This window comes from Symsagittifera roscoffensis, chromosome 5, assembly GCF_963678635.1.
Source record: "Symsagittifera roscoffensis chromosome 5, txSymRosc1.1, whole genome shotgun sequence".
Lineage (NCBI taxonomy): Eukaryota > Metazoa > Xenacoelomorpha > Acoela > Convolutidae > Symsagittifera > Symsagittifera roscoffensis.
The window spans coordinates 45,989,693-46,007,283 of record NC_087066.1 but is presented as its reverse complement, the minus strand read 5'-3'; the positions used below and the strand labels follow the sequence as shown (position 1 = coordinate 46,007,283).

Below are 17,591 nucleotides of genomic sequence, written 5' to 3'. Positions count from 1 at the left end.
TTACATTTCATCTGAATTGAAATCGCTGTTGCTGGAAAAGGCGGAGTTTTGGTTTAAAACCTTTCAGATTATTTTTTGCATATGTTCCATTGAACCGGGTATATTCCGTTCATAGTATGCTAAGAGTATTTTAGTTTCTTATTTTTCTCGAACCGTTTGAGAGCGGTAGATAAATAGTTCTTCTTCAAAGTGATTAACACTTGCGATATGCAGCGTTATCAAACTGGATTATAGACTTTTTTCAGGTTAACAACTAGTTTTAAAAAATCAGTTCTTTTCACTACTTTTCTCTAGAGACTATATAATCGAAAATGAGTACATCAAAAGCTGATTGATAGAGGCGACAAAAACGCCTAAAAGATCAGAAAACAACTGAACTGAACTGATATAACCGTGGACAAAAACAAAACAATTGAAAAAAAATTGTGTTGTTCCGACTGATAGTATAATGGCTTAGAGGCATTCTTTTCAGTCTTTTGAGGAGCAAAATCGTTTATGAAGTGCTCTAATATTTTCTTCAGAGCTGGGTTTCTTGCACTGCAACCGGTTTTTGTTGCTGAATTTACCAGTCGGTTGAAAGAACTGCTTTTGAAGTTATTTAGGAAACTGTTAGCCACTGCTTTTTAGTCGGTCATATTTGTAAGTTTGACCTTGAATTTGGGTTGAACTGTGTTTTTTGAAAAATTTGAATCAAGTTTGTTATGCTGAAGTTTATCGCGACAACTGAAATGAGAAGTCAATTTAATCAGAAAGTCCGAGTTATAATCGCGGGAAAGTTGATAAAAATAGTCTTTGATTAAAACTGCCATTCTCAGTTTTACTGAGATCATCAACTCGAGTAAGTCTGTCTTGTTCCCGACAGAGAACAACGCGAATTCATACGAGAGTGTCATCGCTGGGCAAGAGAGAACCAGGATTGGGCAAGTAGATGAGTCCAGCTGCCCAATAATTCAGAGAACAAAACTATTTGAACCAGAACCAATTACTTAAAAATTCCAGATTTATCTTAGTTACATGATTCACTTGAATTTAGAGTCATGTCAATATGTGAGTTTTGAATTTAGTTTTTTGAGTGTGTTTTAACCGATTATGTTGAGATGGGTTTTAGGTTGATTCATCTGAAATGGATCAAAGTTCCACTGTTCAAAAGCTAATGGTATGTTTGAGAATCCAACCCCTTTTTTAACGGCGTTCGCGTTTTTTTGGTATTTAGAGGCCTAGCCATGGGAATGTTCTTAGTTCTAGTGTGTGGGGTTATTTGGTAGTGGCTTAAGCTGTAACACGATTTTGTAGTCCCATGTCTTAAGCGTACCAAAATGGCTCCGTCAGAATGAGGTACAAAAGCACAAGAGATATTGTCTCTAACACTTGAGCCAATGATAATAGGACCTATTATTTTTGACCTCAATTGAGACATAAGCGGACAATAGTTACATTTCATCTGAATTGAAATCGCTGTTGCTGGAGAAGGCGGAGTTTTGGTTAAAAACCTTTCAGATTATTTTTTGCATATGTTCCATTGGACCGGGTATATTCCGTTCATAGTATGCTAAGAGTATTTTAGTTTCTTATTTTTCTCGAACCGTTTGAGAGCGGTAGATAAATAGTTCTTCTTCAAAGTGATTAACACTTGCGATATGCAGCGTTATCAAACTGGATTATAGACTTTTTTCAGGTTAACAACTAGTTTTAAAAAATCAGTTCTTTTCACTACTTTTCTTATCTTCTTTTCACTTCTCTTCTTATTTTTTCTATTTTTATTACAGGTCTGTACCATAAAGTAGGGGGTCGAGTAATGGCCGGATCTTGTTTTTTTAGAATCAAGGACATTGAAAAAAAAAACCTTCCGAGAAAAATGAACTAATTGTTTTTCGTTTGTTCGCTCAGATTTTGTCGACTGCATTGCTAGAACAAACTTTGCTTGTTCTGTTTACAATTTTGCTGTTAATTGCAATGGCAAATGTTTTTTATTCTAATATCAAGTGGGGACTTGAAAGATTAAAAAAATAATTATAAATGGCTTTTTTTCGTTTCTGCTCAAAGGTGGTCGGCTTAGTTTTCACATCAATGATTTGTTTTTTTTTTCTGAAGGCAACTCTCATTGTAGTTGCAAGTGCAAAGCCTGTTCATTCTATTTTCAAAGGGAACTTGAAACATTGCTAACAGTTCCCTAAGTAAATTCAAGACTAGTTCTCTCAACCGATTGGCACTTTCAACAAGAAAGGTCGGTTGCTGTGCAAGTAGCTCAGATCTGAACACGATAATTGAACACTACAAAATCTATTTTGCGCCGCAAACGACTGAAAAAGGGCGTCTAAGCCAATACACCATCAGCCGAAACAACACAATTTTTTTTTCTGGTTGTGTTGTTTTTTGTCCACGGTAATTTCAGTGAACCTAAAAACAAACTTTAGAGCTACAATAAAAACTGAGAAAGGCACCACACAAAATAAGCTTAGCAGTTTAGCAAACAAAAATTAAACAAGGCATTTAGGACAAAATCTGCTTTGAAAAATGACAAAAACCTTCAGAACAAAAAATTCAAATGCTTGTGCGGAAAATCTTCAAAATAAAGAAGCAACACGTTCTTAATTTTTGTTATAATTTTTCGAAACAACAACCCAGACAAAAAAACTGTTGTTCCTCTACAGCTGCTAGGACAACATAACATGAAACCAAAAAAATTGGACGAACAGAGCCCCTGAGCTGTGAAATATACCGACGGGGTTAAACCATTCACAAGTTGAAAGAATAAAATTAAAATTTTTTTTATATATAGGTTGAAGCTTTTTATAGCACAAAATTATTCTGTCGGCAATTAAACGAGTGGTGTAGCAACCAACTAAACCGTCACAAAAAAGAGATACGGTTGGTCAACCATATTTTGAAACGAAAAATTTAGTTAAAGAACAGAATAAAACCTTGAAACTTCGCTTTATGAAACTCTTCATTTAAGGTAACAATTGTCAAAATGAATGATAGCCAATTTATGTTTCTTCCGATCTCGCCTATTAGCTATACCCACTTTTTTGCCTCAGCAGTAGGAGCGAAAGCTAATAACCCTTAAGTGAAATTTATGGTTTAAAGCAGGAGGATGAAACGTATACTGATGCATTCGAACTTTGGCTCGATTCAGCAAAATGTGAAGTAGCTCTGGAAAACGCAATCCAAAAAAAAACGGATTGAGCCCATTTTTGATCGAAAAGTTTGTCAAATGATTTTGAAACAAGAACCTTCTGACGTAAAAATGTTCAATGCTTCCCAGGATAATTTCGTAGCGCAATAGATGAATGTCATACCGCATAAAAATCTAAGAGTGAAATCGTCAAATCAGCATCTTAGAATCGCAACTGGACTCCACCTAGCTTTAAAAAATTATAGAAAACATAGATGCAATGGCGGAAAAGATGATGTAACCGAAGATGGATGGCATGGCCTATTTTGTGTCAAAAGTGCAGGGAGACTCTCTAGGCACTCAAATTTGAAAGCCCTCATAATGCAAAATCTCGCCTCCACTCACTTTTCTTCTGTTTTAGAGCCACGACAACTCCATCGGACGGATCAGAAGCGACCAGACAATTTGACGCTCGTAATTTCGGCTGCTGGTATGCAGCTCCTGTGGAATAAAACGGTAGTTGACTCCCTAGCTTCTGATAAAATACAAGTAGGCTCAGTTTGTAACCCCGAAACGGCCGTGGCGAGGCAGAACAACGACAATCTGCCAAGTAAAGAAAATTTTTTTTGATTGATAAATTTTTCAACCAATAGTTTTTGAAGTTCAGATTGCCGCCGGCCCTAGCATTGCAATTTTTCACAATAAGCTTTGTAAGAACATGAGCACAGGTACCGAGGAACCTAGGGCAGGTAGTTTAACGAGGGAGCAGAGAACCTCCCTCGCAATACAGGTTGCGAACGCTGCTTGTGTTCTCGGCACGATTAATGATAAAACTAGTTTCGAAGAAATTTTTATTTATAGAGCAAAGGGATCAAAAACGCAGCTTCATATAAAAATATGATGAACCCGTAACCTCATATCAGGCCAAAATTTTTAAGTCACTTTCAACTCCGGATTATTCTGTGCAGGTGCTATCGGTTTTTTCAATCTGATTGGATTGATCCCAAACCATCTGACTCGCTTTACTTCTAGCAACTTCAAACTTTACTCTTTCATATCGAGTATTTTGAATGGATAATGTGATGAAGGGACTTCTGACTGTAACCTCGGTTAATATGATATTCTCGTTCTTCTGATATTTTTACAGAACCTTCGCTGCCCCTGGCTAGGCTAAGCCCCTTCGCTGCCCGCTACTTCTAGGCTAAGTCCACTGGAGATGCTCAGGAACTTTAACACAAAAAACTAGATATCAAAAATTACAAGTGATTTTGTTTAAAAAAGTTGGTATCCGGAAAAAAAGTAAGCAGCCCTGCGCAAAAAAATCAGTGCTAATCTCAACCGTAAAGGACTACTTCGCCAGTTATTTTAATGAAAAAGAACAGAACAACAATGATAAAGACTTTTATGAAGCAAGAATGCGCTGAAAAATGGTTCAACTGGAAAAATTACATTTTCCGTACCTAAATAAAACCTTATCCTCCTATAATAGCCGAATAAATTGCTATGTTTGCCCAAAATTATGCCTTAAATCACAAGTTTCGAACCGCTGGTTCTCGAAAAAAAACACTGAAACTTTTCAAAGGTCGTCAGAATTACGACTGAATCAAACTTATTGAAATATATCACTTGACCCATTAAATTGATCTTAAGAAAAAATTCAGAGGCGAAGCGGATCTTCACTTTTGCGATACACTAATAAAAATTGAGCATTACAAGAAATTGAATTGAAAAAGGAAGTAGTTTTAGATAACTTAAATCTACACTACATTCGTACCTTTTTCTTGAAAGAAGTTCACAAAAAGTATTAGCAAGCATTGAGAACCAGTTAACTAAGGCAAGTGAGTTAAGGCAAAAAGTTCTGTTGGCACTCGTTAATCCGAAAACGGAATTTGTCGTGAAAAATTCAATCTTTGAAATTTTTTCATATCAAAGAATCTACGACCCACCTCTCCTGAAACAGACAATGAATGTAGAGAAAAAGATCGCCCCTGAAACTATGCAAAATACGTCGAAAAAGCCGATATTATATAGACCGAAACAAAATGGGACAAACAGAGATATTGAGCAAGGATATTTTACAAACAGGTGTTACCAGATTCACAAAACGCAATTCGACAAGAATGCTGCTTCTTTTTATTCGCAAGAAAAACAATCGTACGATACGTTGGAAATAAATTTAACGACGTTATTTGCGTTTCGGGCAACTTGGGAATTACAAAACCATTTTTAAAATACTGACTTGGACTTGCATGAAACGTAACAATTCTTTTTTTGAGACAACTGAAAACCGCGAAAGAAAATCAGATTTCGCTGCCAGAAAAAAAAACATATATAGAAAAAGTCAGTAGTAACGTGGATTTGAACCGAAGCCTTAGAGAAGAAATAAAGCCCTCCGGGTTGTAAAGATTGTGCACAATCGTTACTTACCCTATGCAATTAATCGAGAAGGCTGAGAAAAGGAAATGCAACTCTTCCTTGCAACTTATATGAAGGCGCTTCTTCATTCAAGTTGAAGAAAACGGAAGGGTCTAGTGTTGCGCGCGGAAATTGAAGGTTTAACACCTGCTAGCTTCCTGGAATGGGTTTAAGTTATATTATTGAGAAGCAAATTCAGTTTCAGGATATGAGAAGCTGGGAGTTTAAATAAAAACTTGATCCAACTCCGATGGATGCGGTGATTTTGTCTAGTGTACAAAAAATAATTGTTATGGATTAACATAATCATCATAGTGTATCAGCCCTGTTTTTGAGAGTGACATCGTGATTTGCGATACTGAGACCCAGCCATGAGTTAATTTACTTCACATGTAATTAGGTTAATTTGCGCTTCTCCTCTGATAGCTATGAAAAAGTAACTTTTTTTAAACCATGTTAAATTGGCTATGGTAGAAACAGTCAAAAGCATGTAAGGCACTATTTTAACGGTAACCAATCGTTACAGAATTTGGCTTTCCGTTCAGTAGGTATGTACCTCATTGCGAATGTAACACAATTTGAAAGAATAAATCAAGAAGTTTTGAAATGAGATGAGGCTGCTGACAGCACAAGAACAATGAAAAATTTAATCGTACGGTGTAGAAGCCAAATAAACAGTCCAAACAAATAGAGACATTTGCTAAGCAATTTTTTCTTAAAGAGAATTTTTCAATTGAAAAACAGGAGGGAATTTGAATGCTCCGGAATTTGAGTTTATTGTAGATCTAGCAATTAGTAAATTCAACTGATTTTGTTGAATTTGGCCATCCGGAAAAGGTACGGAGCCCTAATTGAATATCTTTGCTAATCTCAAGCGTAAATCAAATCAGACTATTTCACAAATTATATGACAAGATTTGGCAAGTTTTGAGAATGAATGAACGAGCAGCAAAAACGGCGGAAAAATTTGGTCGGCCCTCGAAAACAAAATTTTCCTGGAAAACTTTTCATATCAAAAGTTTTACGATCGATTCCTCCGGAAGCAGAATCAATAGAAAGAAAAAGATTGCCATGGAAACTGAACAAAAAAATGACTTAAACTATACAACATAAGCCAAAAGCATTCCACCAAAATTTGGTAAACTTCTGGACAAAAAGATAACTTTCAATACAGTGGCCGAGCTAATCTTCGCACTACTTGCTATTGAAATAAAAAAAAACATAAGAAAAGAATGGAAAACTTAAAAAACTAGTTCCAATAAAATTTATTTTTCGTATGTGTCGATAGAAGTTCTTTTTAGGACAACATGCAAGAAGTTTGGGTATTAAATCAGCAACCTAATCAAAATTACGAAGAATAAACGAAACCGGAAATAATAACTGGGCGGTCACATATTCAGAAAAAAAAATAGTTATTTCAGAGAAGTTTTTTTATTATTTTAAGTCCCACCTAAGACCAAAATGAACAACACTTGTGATTTCAACTACAATGATGGGGAAACGAAAAAAATCAAGCAAACAATTACAAGAAAAAAATCAGTGATTAGGCAACAACTAAGCCGACAATTTTTGAGCGGACTCAAATCAAACCGAAAAAATATGAAAAAAAACCCATAAACTTCAAGTCCATTTTCATGAATCTACAAAAATGAACTCTTAAAAACCGATCAACACCCAAGAATCGATCAAAACTAGCTGGACACGAGTAAAATAATAAACGTTTTTAATTTACGAACAGAAATCAGAAGAACTATTTTTGACTAGTTTTTTTGTTGTTTTTGAAGCTACCCAAAAAAGTGAAAACTCAACAAATTCATTAAGGAACTTAGCAGACAGCAACTCAACTTCAACAGGGAAACGATAAAGTCGTCTAGCAATGTTGGTTGAAAATAATGAAAAGTTTGAGTTTAATGCTTTGTGATTTGCAGGCTTGGTTGGTCTCGTTTTTCAAATAAAATAGCTATCTTTCGAAAAAAAGATGAACCGATATTTTCAATTGTTGTAGAAAATCTTCAGAAAAAAAGTTGAGAATAATCATAAAATCAGTCACTTACTACAAAAAAGAGACAAAATAAAACAGCTGCTTGAAAAATCAAAAGCATTAGAAACTTAAGCCAGAAATGTTTTGCAAATTGAAACTATTCAAAAAAAAAATTTTTTTATAATCGAACGCCGAAAATGCACCAAAAAAAATTGGCACAAAAAATAGTAAGGAAGGAACCCATAACAGGCACAAGAAGCCCATAACTAACATGCACCCAATACATTCACTTTTCGGCTGATATACGTGTAACATTTTCACGTGCAAAATCTGTGCCTAAAGTTGTTTACGGAAAAAAGTGTAGTCGCAAGGCTGATTGCAAAAGTAATTATACTAAAAACTGTTTGAATCAAAACTTTAAAATCAAGTTCTGAATAAAAGCTTGAAAAACGTAACAGATAACAGCAATTGCGAATGAAAAAAAAGCGGAAAACCAGTCGACAGAAATTAGGACAAGAACCAAAAAAAAACCTTGAGAAAATCAACAATTTTCCTTCAAAATAATTGAAACAACTTTTAACCTCAATTGAACAGAGAGGTGCTTTTGCTTGAAGTTTTTGAGGATACCGATAGAATTAAACATGTCAGAAGAATTAGTATAAAACTTGTTCATGGGGAAAAAGTCTAGAAGTCGGTTTTAAGTCACAAGATCTCGCAAGTGAAAAAAAGAAAGTCCAAGACAAAATTTGTGTCACTTTCTTTTGATTGCAACAAAATCTTTTCCGGTTTGACCACAAAAATTAGGCAGTGATTTTGATCGAGAACTGTTTCAGAAGAATCCTACGTTCCGAGATGATAACGCTCGCTAGTATCGACGATATTAACCATATGCTCTCTAACTCGACAAGGACAAGAAATTCAACAGCCTTTTTGCAAGCAACCCAGTGAGTTATTTTCCCTCCAAACTAAGAACAAAAAGTCAATCAAAAAAGGGAGAGAAAATTGAATTTTCACAAAGGGTTCGTGCTGAAAAAGTAAAATTTCAAACAAACGAACAATTTTTTGAATAACTAGAAATTTCTAGCTTTATGCCATTCTGCCAGAAAGCACAATCGAACATTCCGGGCACGAAACATCGTGACAAGAAACGTGTAATTGCTAAAAGAAAGGAACAACGAAAGTTAATTAATTAAGATAATCTAAATTTTCAAATTTTTTAGTTTTCAAATTGCGAGCTAGAATTTATCAAAAAATCTCAAAATTTTTGAAAAGTTCCTGATGAACCTGGATATTCGAACGACAACGGCGTTATCCCCCAGAAAGGGCGAGGAGGGAAGACTAGCAGCTATGAGCTTTTTTCTAATTATTATAGTCCTTGTAACTACTGGAATGCCCTAAAGTTTGAATTTATTTCCATAAAATTTGAATTTTTTTTTCATGAAAGTACGTTGTTTCAGAATATGAGTAAATGAGGGCAAGCAAAGCGTCAACTCGTCATAATAGAATCAAAATGAAATTGTCACTAAAAAAACTCTCGAAATGGTTCTGAGCTCCATTTCTAGGCTTCACTACGTTGTCTGGAGATTTGAGATCTCTCTGCTTATTTTGTACATGTATTCAAAACCTAAGTATTAGCCGTTCAGCTGATCGCGTAAAAGTCGTAACACGTTCAATGACCCTTATTAAAAACTCTCAATAGTAACAGGCTAAGTCAAGACGGTGAAAACACGGAAAACTTATTTATTTGACGCCAGTGAGTTGTCAATAAATGCTCAAGTTCACTTTTCATTTTAGTCCCAAAAATCTTCGACCAAAAAATCCTGAAGCCGGAGGTTTAGGTTGAGAGTCAAAAAACCGCTTCTCTCACGGCTCTAGTTTCTAAAACAAGTAAAGAGAAAACGTAAAAATAATTTAAAAATGTTATAAGCCATGAAAAAACCAAAACCAGAATTAGTTTGAACCAATAAAAACCAAAACACTGAAAAACTCTAAAAAGACAAAAAAAACTGTAGAAAAACATAATTACCCTTACTGGAATGGTGTTTTAGTATTTAAGCACAATAATTGGCAAAACTATTATCATTCGGAAGGAATGGCGGCAATTGGACAGATGTTAACAAGACAAAATTGAAGCCAACAGGATTGTTGGGTATCGTTAGAATAATTGACGTATAATTCGGGAACTACTTCTGAAGTCTTAGCTCGTTGAAAATTACACTAGACCGTTTAATTTTACGCTCCATCGAATACGATTTTCCAAGTCAAGCGGTCAATTTGATTTTTTGACAAAATTGGAGGTTATGATATCGTAATTAACTTGTAACTATTTTTTCGCAGTTGTATATACTATCGAGCTTTGGTTTAAAAATTAACTGCTTTTGACGGAATTGTTGACATCAAATTTTTTTTGATTTTCTAAGTTTTTCTATACCGAAAAAGGCAACTGCGCTGTGGACTTTTTTGTCTTTCAGTCCACCTTATAGAAGAAAATGCCAAGAACAAGACTCAGAAAAAATGAGGAAGTTAGATTGAGAAAAATCTGTCTAAATAAGAAAATTAGACAGAAGGTCGAAACTTTGAATAATCAAAGATAACTTACCGGAAAATTTTGCACTATGAGGTTCATAATGCACAGTCCTTTCTCTGTGAGCAGTACTTCAGATAGATGGCCCAAATGAAACACCAAATGAAGAAGGCAAAGTGTTTTAAAGATAAAAATAAAATTAAGAGACCAAGAAAGCGTGATTGGCGATAGATCGCAAAACTCCACGAATGAAACAACTAATTCGCCACGACCCAAAGCGTTCAAAGAAGGACATGAGACGTTGATTAAGTCGAGAGCTTGCAACCACGAGAATGTTGGAGGACCTGGAAATGAATCTGAACAAGAAAGAGAGGAACGAAGAGTCATACAAGAAAGGAAGAACTCGGAACGCAACCAAAATCAAAATCAAAATCAGCAACCAAAAACACCGCTGAGAATAAGCAGCATTCCCCTCCGCTCAAACTCCGAGGAAGAATTCACTGATGGGCAGTATCACTCCTGGGGACAGAACAGAATTCAGATAAAAAATCCGAACAATTGGTACAAGGCTAGATATGATGAGCTTTTGGCTCGTTGGAAACAGTTTTCCGAGACAGACATAGTTCCAACAGTCATCAGACCAAGTCTGTTTCAGCTGGCGTCAATGGATTTCAATCGGAATTCGGTCTTTTGGGATTGACCAATTGATAACTGGATTTCGCCGCAGATGCTTGATGCGACAACAGCAACGCGGCGTCAACATCACCGATGATGCCATTGTGAGACGGAATCACATTGAGACCATCCTGAGCATTTGACTAAAAAATTATGTCAATGGGGACACATCAAGAGTGAGGCTGCATCATGCATCAGACTGCAAGTGCTGGTGATATCTCCGTCAGTTGGTTTGACGCCAACTATGCATTTGGAGGCGTGAGGGCAGGGTAGATAAAAATACACAGCCAGATCTCAGCTCTTAACTAACTAGAATGCGATACCAGATGAAATACGAGCGAGCCATGCTAGCACAACAAGTTGTTTGCAGTCTAACAGAACTTATTTGTTATAGCCAGGGAAGCGGAAGAAAGGGATAGTCGGATGATGCGTGAACGAGCTCTATTGTATGATTGAAGAGACCATTCAGGCCTGTATCGATGAAAAATGAATCTAACGATGAGGGAGCTCAACAAGTAGTTGAAATATAACAACCGGTGGGCTCCCCGGAGGCAAACAACGACTGACTCGGTAATCAGAACAGGATTGAAGAGCCAAAATCTACAGAACCACAGCCAATGCCAAAATTAAGCTTTGAGCAAAGGAGCGAGGGTCCGCCCAGAGTGGCTCCAGTAAAGTATAGCTGTAAGGACCCACGTGCCTTTTTTAGGATTTTCTTCGAGGATAAACTTAATACCCATGTCTCCAGTAAGATGAGCACAAGACACCATATGACACCATCGTTGAAGCTTCAGTATTTGAACTTCTCAACAGGTCTCTCAAAACAGGCATTTGCAAACTTTCGAAATCCTTTCCGAAGTATCTCAAAAATCCTAAGCATTAAGGTTCTGTGAGAGGGCTGCGGACTTCTCTGGATAGATGTGATGAAGCTCTTTTTCGAAGAAGAGAATCTATCAAATAAGCGCAAATGCAGTGCAGTGACATGTAAACTCGAAGTTAAAGCCTCGAAATTTTACATGGTAAAGAGGGCAGTTGAACGTGAAGGTCACCGGATAAATTATGAGATCCTTATGCATTTTTTTTTGAGGGTGCAACTTCACAAGGCAATGGTGTTTCTGGAAGAGGCGTCATTGCAATTATGAGTCAACTGATAAGTTCTTGGACAATCTGGAAAAAGTGAGAAGGAGAATCAACTCAGATGGAAGGATTTCAGAGAAAAATCTGACCAGCATGTCCAATTGAATAGGTAATCTAAAAAACGACAAACTGAAAATTTTGCTAGCCACACACTTCGTCTAATTAGATCATTGTGTTTTCATGCAAGACATTGATTTTGCGCAAAAATTTTGCTAATCAGACCGAGTACTCAAAACTTTTACAGCAAATATTGAAAGTTATGGTGACACGAACACTGACACGAGTTCCGGTTGCTACAAACCACGAGATGACAAAGAAGAAAGAAGATCTGGCATACACTGCGGCTCCCTAGACCACAAGGTGTTGTCTTTTCTTACATGGAAACAAGGCATGAAAACAACTGGTTTTTCCTCGATGACCTTAATGCGACAGAAGAGGATCATGAAGAACATGTCAAGGGACTTATCAGAAAGTTAGGCTCGCGTTGCTTCCTGTAACCTGCGAAAACTTTTTATTAAGTTTTGAATGAGTTCTGGATGCGGAAGCTGATGCAAAGCACCCCGGGCACAAAGAAGCATTGCTGAGAGTGAAATCCAGCCAAGCACGTTTGATTAATGCCGCCGAGACCAGAAAAAAAAGAATCCCGTAGAACCCTCATGACAGAAAAAATGAGAGCGGCAGCCGAGGATGCAATCAGATTGATCTTAAATACCTTGACTTCGACACCACTTCAAGTGGATAATGGTATATCATCAAGGGCTGCGTTACAAAAAGTACAACAGGCGCTATCAACGAAAGAGTTGGAGCAATGGGTAAAATCGGTGTTGGAAGAAACTGGACTAAATGAACGACTCGTTACTATAGACAAGACAACGAAAACAGAGAAGAAACACGCGCCCAAATGTGGAAGCTTGAAGTTCAACATGATTTTAAAGGAAGTAGTCAAAATAGTATTGATCATATCAGTAGCAAAACATGAGGTTAACAAGGGTTTGAGCTGAAACATCTCTAATCCACTAAGATATATATGCAAACATATATGCCTATATATGCAAAAATATATGCCTTAGAAAAACTGAACTGGATTCAAGATCAGTACGAGCGTTACTCGAGGCCGGCAACACAAGATTGATGAAAGTGGATGGACACGACATAGAGATCCATGCTCTTTACCTGTTCATGATAAATTAGGATGGTCTCAAAAGATAATCCAAAGCCTATTTCACGAGAAAGTTCCATGAGGAGGAAATTATTTACACAGAGCAGGAGGAGCTGAAAGTCAGGCTCTTTGGACAAAACGCGATGGGAGAAACGGATGCTGTTCATAAAGGCTCTGAGGCTGTCTTAGCTGGGCTTATGCTGAGTTTGCTCAAATAACACTCATAACAGAGGAGACAATTCCCGGTCAAAGGCTTGTTGGGCACCGGAGCGGTGGTCAATGTCGTGACTATCAGCACATAGACGGGCATGGGCTACGGAAGATTGGATTTGGCAACTACCGACTTTCAATTAGCTGCCGCAAGCCAAAGCGAAATTTTGTAGCTGGCAGAACACCAAAAATCTCACGGCAGATAAGAGGCAGACATTTCTTGATTAGCTTAACAAGGTGGAGAACTGTGATGACTCTGACCAATTCATTCTGGGATGTTCTTTATGAACAAACACAGGATGCGACGACTTGACCACCGATCCGAACCACGGCATGATTTAAATAAAAGATCCCAAAAACAAGTATGAAGTGAAAATAGGTTAAAAAAAGTCTTGATAAATCGGGACAGGGTGCTCAGACCCTAAGGTTAGATTGAAACCAGCCCTATGGTTAGCTTGACCGGAAACTGAGGCTTTAGCTGAACTTTTGGACTGAGGAACTTGAGTTAACTCAGTAATTATAAAGAGGTATGTTTGATCCGCAACCCAACTAGTCAAAGCTCGGCGATTTTGGAAAGATGCATTTTAGTCACACAGAGCGGACTATACGTGAGCATGTTGTTGAACACTCCGAACACATCTAAGATAGCTCATCTAGGAGGCAAAATATTGTACAAAAAACAACTGAAATCGTTACGAGGAGTGTTTAGTCAGAGAGTAATAATTGAAAAAGGCAAAGAGAATGAAGCAGAAGCTTAAAATGAATCCTGGCAGTGCAAAATGTAGTAGCAATTTGTTTTTTAAGACTGATGATAAAGTAATAGAATGTAATAGAAATACTTTTGTGCTCCTTGCAACAAATTCAAGGACAAGTACTAAATTACATGTATCACTCGCAAGTTATTTGTTACTGCAGCTCCTGCTAGAGAAACCGACCACCCTAACAAAAAATCAAACCTAAGTTGAATGCAGAAACAAGAGCAGCAACAAGAGACTGAAATTGGAATTGAGAAAAACATCATAGTATGCGAACCAGTATCCACACGGTAAACCAGTGAAAAAAGTACAGTAATTATCAGAGGAGCAAAAACCAAGACAAAGAATATAAGAGATGCAAAAAAATGTATTTTCTACAAGACACCAAAAGCAAAGACAAAAAAAACTGGAAAAAACAAGATAGAAAAGTTAAAACGAAAAAAAAGCAATAACGGAGACGGAAATACTAGAAAAACTAGAAAATGACGAACAGGCTGTTATGTGTTTTTTCAAAACCAAAAGGATACTAACGAGCATATTTTGAAAATTTAAAAGCTCAAGGAAGAAGATGACGTCATCATCATGACAGTTAAACAAAACCAGGAAAGTAGAAGTGAGGCAAAAATCACAGACACAGGATCTTTTAGCTTGGGTTCAAAGCAAACCGAAAGTTTCACGAATTGACTGCAATCCACTATAGCATAAAATTCAAAACTTTTTTATACATTTCATGAATACGAACTCATCTAATCCCGCAGGTGACATCTTAGTGAAAACCGATGAAGATATTGACCACTCTGTGAAATCCAGTTGTTCGTTTTTAAAAATATTTGTTTCTTATTATAGTATCTACGAAGAGCGTGAACGGTTGTTTCATCTACAGCAGTCCATTTAGTCAACCGAAAATAAATCACACCAATGAGATCAATTTCAGAGTTGAACAAAAAATAACTTGATCGAAGTTTTTGACACTAGTAGCTGGAGACACAAACTTGCCTCAGATCTACAGGCAATCAAGGATAAGCTGGAAATTGAAATAGCACGGAGTTTTTGATTTGTTGCAGCAGTTAATTATGATTTTTTAAAGTTTCATAGACTCAGGTTAACTATCCCCCCCTATGGTACCTTGTAAAGAATCCCCCCACTATAAAAAAAAACACATTTCGGCAAGTTTAATTGTCAAACGGATAGATTGGTTTTGTATTTCTCAGAAATGTGTTCTGTCGCATTCCTATTGGTTGACGTTATTTCAATTCGCATTCCAATTGGTTGAAATTATTTTAATAAATTTCATCCAAACCTTTTTAACTATTCCCCCTTCCCCCTATTGCAATAGGGGAGGGGGGGGGGGGGTTATTAGTTAACATGATCCATTTCATATATTGCATCCAAAATGACGAAGAATAGCTAGCCACAAGCAAAAACAAAAAAAAACTGAAGTCATCTCGAGAAACTTAACAACTGTAAAATTTTGCTGTGAACAACTGCAAATTTTTCAAAAGTGCCTGGATAACATATCCCTGATTTATATCCCCAATTGGCACTACAATAAAACGAAACAAAACTGCTCGTACAGCAGGGCAAAGTCCTGAGCGTTCCGACTCTCCATGATCATTATCGAATAGTTTTTTGGGAAACGAAAATATTGAGAAACTATAATTTTGACAATATCAAAGATCAAGTTTGAAAATTTGAGTCGTACAAACTTAATAGGAGAGCCTAGCCAGCCTGAATTCAATTTGGAACAGTTCTGTTGTGCGGGATAACTCGCCACGCATAAATAATTCGCGTTACGTTTTTATGATAAAATAAATTTTTTCAATGAGCGTATAAATTAGTCCAGAGCATGGCCAAATGGGTATTTTTCATACTCCCAAAACTTGAAAAAACTCATTGAAGAGGTAAAATATCTTTTTAAGTTTGATTTCAGGGAGCTAATATTTTCAATGGGGCATTAAAATGTTTTGTTATTTTTGTTTTGTTGTAAACTCATATTGAATTGCCCAAATTTGACTGAATAAAAAACCGCACCAAGCATAAATGTTCTGTTTTCTTCGAAAATCGGAACAATAAGTCAACAAATTTAGCGCTTGAAAATCAATCATTTAGTTGTGTGAAGCTCAACAAAAACTAATGTTTTTAAAAAAGTTGTAAACGATTCATTATGGCTGGAAAATGTAGCTGTGTTCTCCCCGTTTTTCTCTCGAAGCTAAAAATATACGAATATCTTCTATCGGTACTATCGGTATCATCAGAAAATATAACCGGAAAAATTTTAGTTCCAGGCCAAAAAGTTGAAAAAAAGTTTTGTTTCAAGTCAACAGCTAACACAAATCACGGTTAGATGGAGTCGAGTTATATTTGAAAACCTTTGAAGTCGTATCTACAAATGCATAAACTTGTCTTCCAATTTTTTCTCACTGACTATTATAATTTAGAAACACTCAAATACTTCAATACCAATTTCTCAAAAAGGCAAATGGTTCTAATTACATGTCACCCCAATCGAGTCATATGCGCCACTTGCAAAACTTTTTTTAAAAATCTTCCTGAACAATTTTTTATTTCTTGTCTATAACGTAGTCCTAGTCAAATTCGAAATTTTTGCCTGTAACTCAAATTAGAATCTGATTGGCTCGATTCTGATTGGCTGAAAATTCCCAACTTAGAACCAAGTTAACATCCTCCCCGCTAAACGTGTTTGGGGGGAGGATGTTAACTTGGTCCAAATGCTGTGTGAATTGTAACAAATACTATGTAGGGATAAGCTTCAAACGAAGTTCTTTTGTGTTATTTTCGCTATTTAACTTAAGAGTTTTCTTTATTATCAAAATCCCTGGAGGGAGGGTCTGGTTTTGACAAAACGTCAGAATTTAAAGCAGTACATGGCTTTTTTTCGAGGAAATGCTTTTCATACAGTTTTTATGAATAGAAAATTTGTGTCATAAAACTAGGATGATGTATGAAAGTTATTTGACAAGTATTTTAGGTCAATCCTGGTTGTTTGTTATAGTAGATAGCAACCGCGATCTGTCCTGGTTGTTTGGTATAGTAGATAGCAACCGCTGTCCTTCAGTGCAGTTTGAGGAACTTCGTCTGTAAACGTATTTTTTATAGATTTTTACCACACAAAACAAAGTAATACAAATAAATATCAGATTGGGGCCAAACCTTTTGTAATTGTTTGTCTTGATTCAAATGAAATTTCAAATTTGCAAAACTTTGAAATTTCAGTTTTCGAACCCCAAAATTTTACAACAAATAATCGGAGGTTAAATGTCTTTTTACATTTGAACTCAGGAAATCGATATCTTAAATGGGTATAAAAAAGTTTTATCGAAAGCTATTATTTCGATCGGCGAAAATTGACTGAATGAAAAAACCACACCGAGCATAAATATTCCGTCGGCACAAAAAGTCGGAACAAAAAATGTCGCACTAGCATTGAAGCAAATAAATGAATAAACTGAACAGCTTACATAAACTGAAGAGCTTGTCGATTTATAAAAAGCAGCCTCGATTTAAGTTCTCAGTTGAGGAAAAACCTTTGATCTAATTTTTAGCACTTACATTTGAAATGTAAGTGCCTAAAAAAAGATCGGGAAAAACATAAGTCGAAA

General features: G+C 36.3%; 1 protein-coding gene across 1 annotated transcript in view; it reads right to left on the bottom strand.

Annotated features, from left to right (window-relative positions):
• LOC134846440 (uncharacterized) overlaps positions 1-17,591 on the bottom strand; it is a 331,689-nt gene that overhangs the window by 52,828 nt on the left and 261,270 nt on the right. The window lies entirely within an intron of this gene.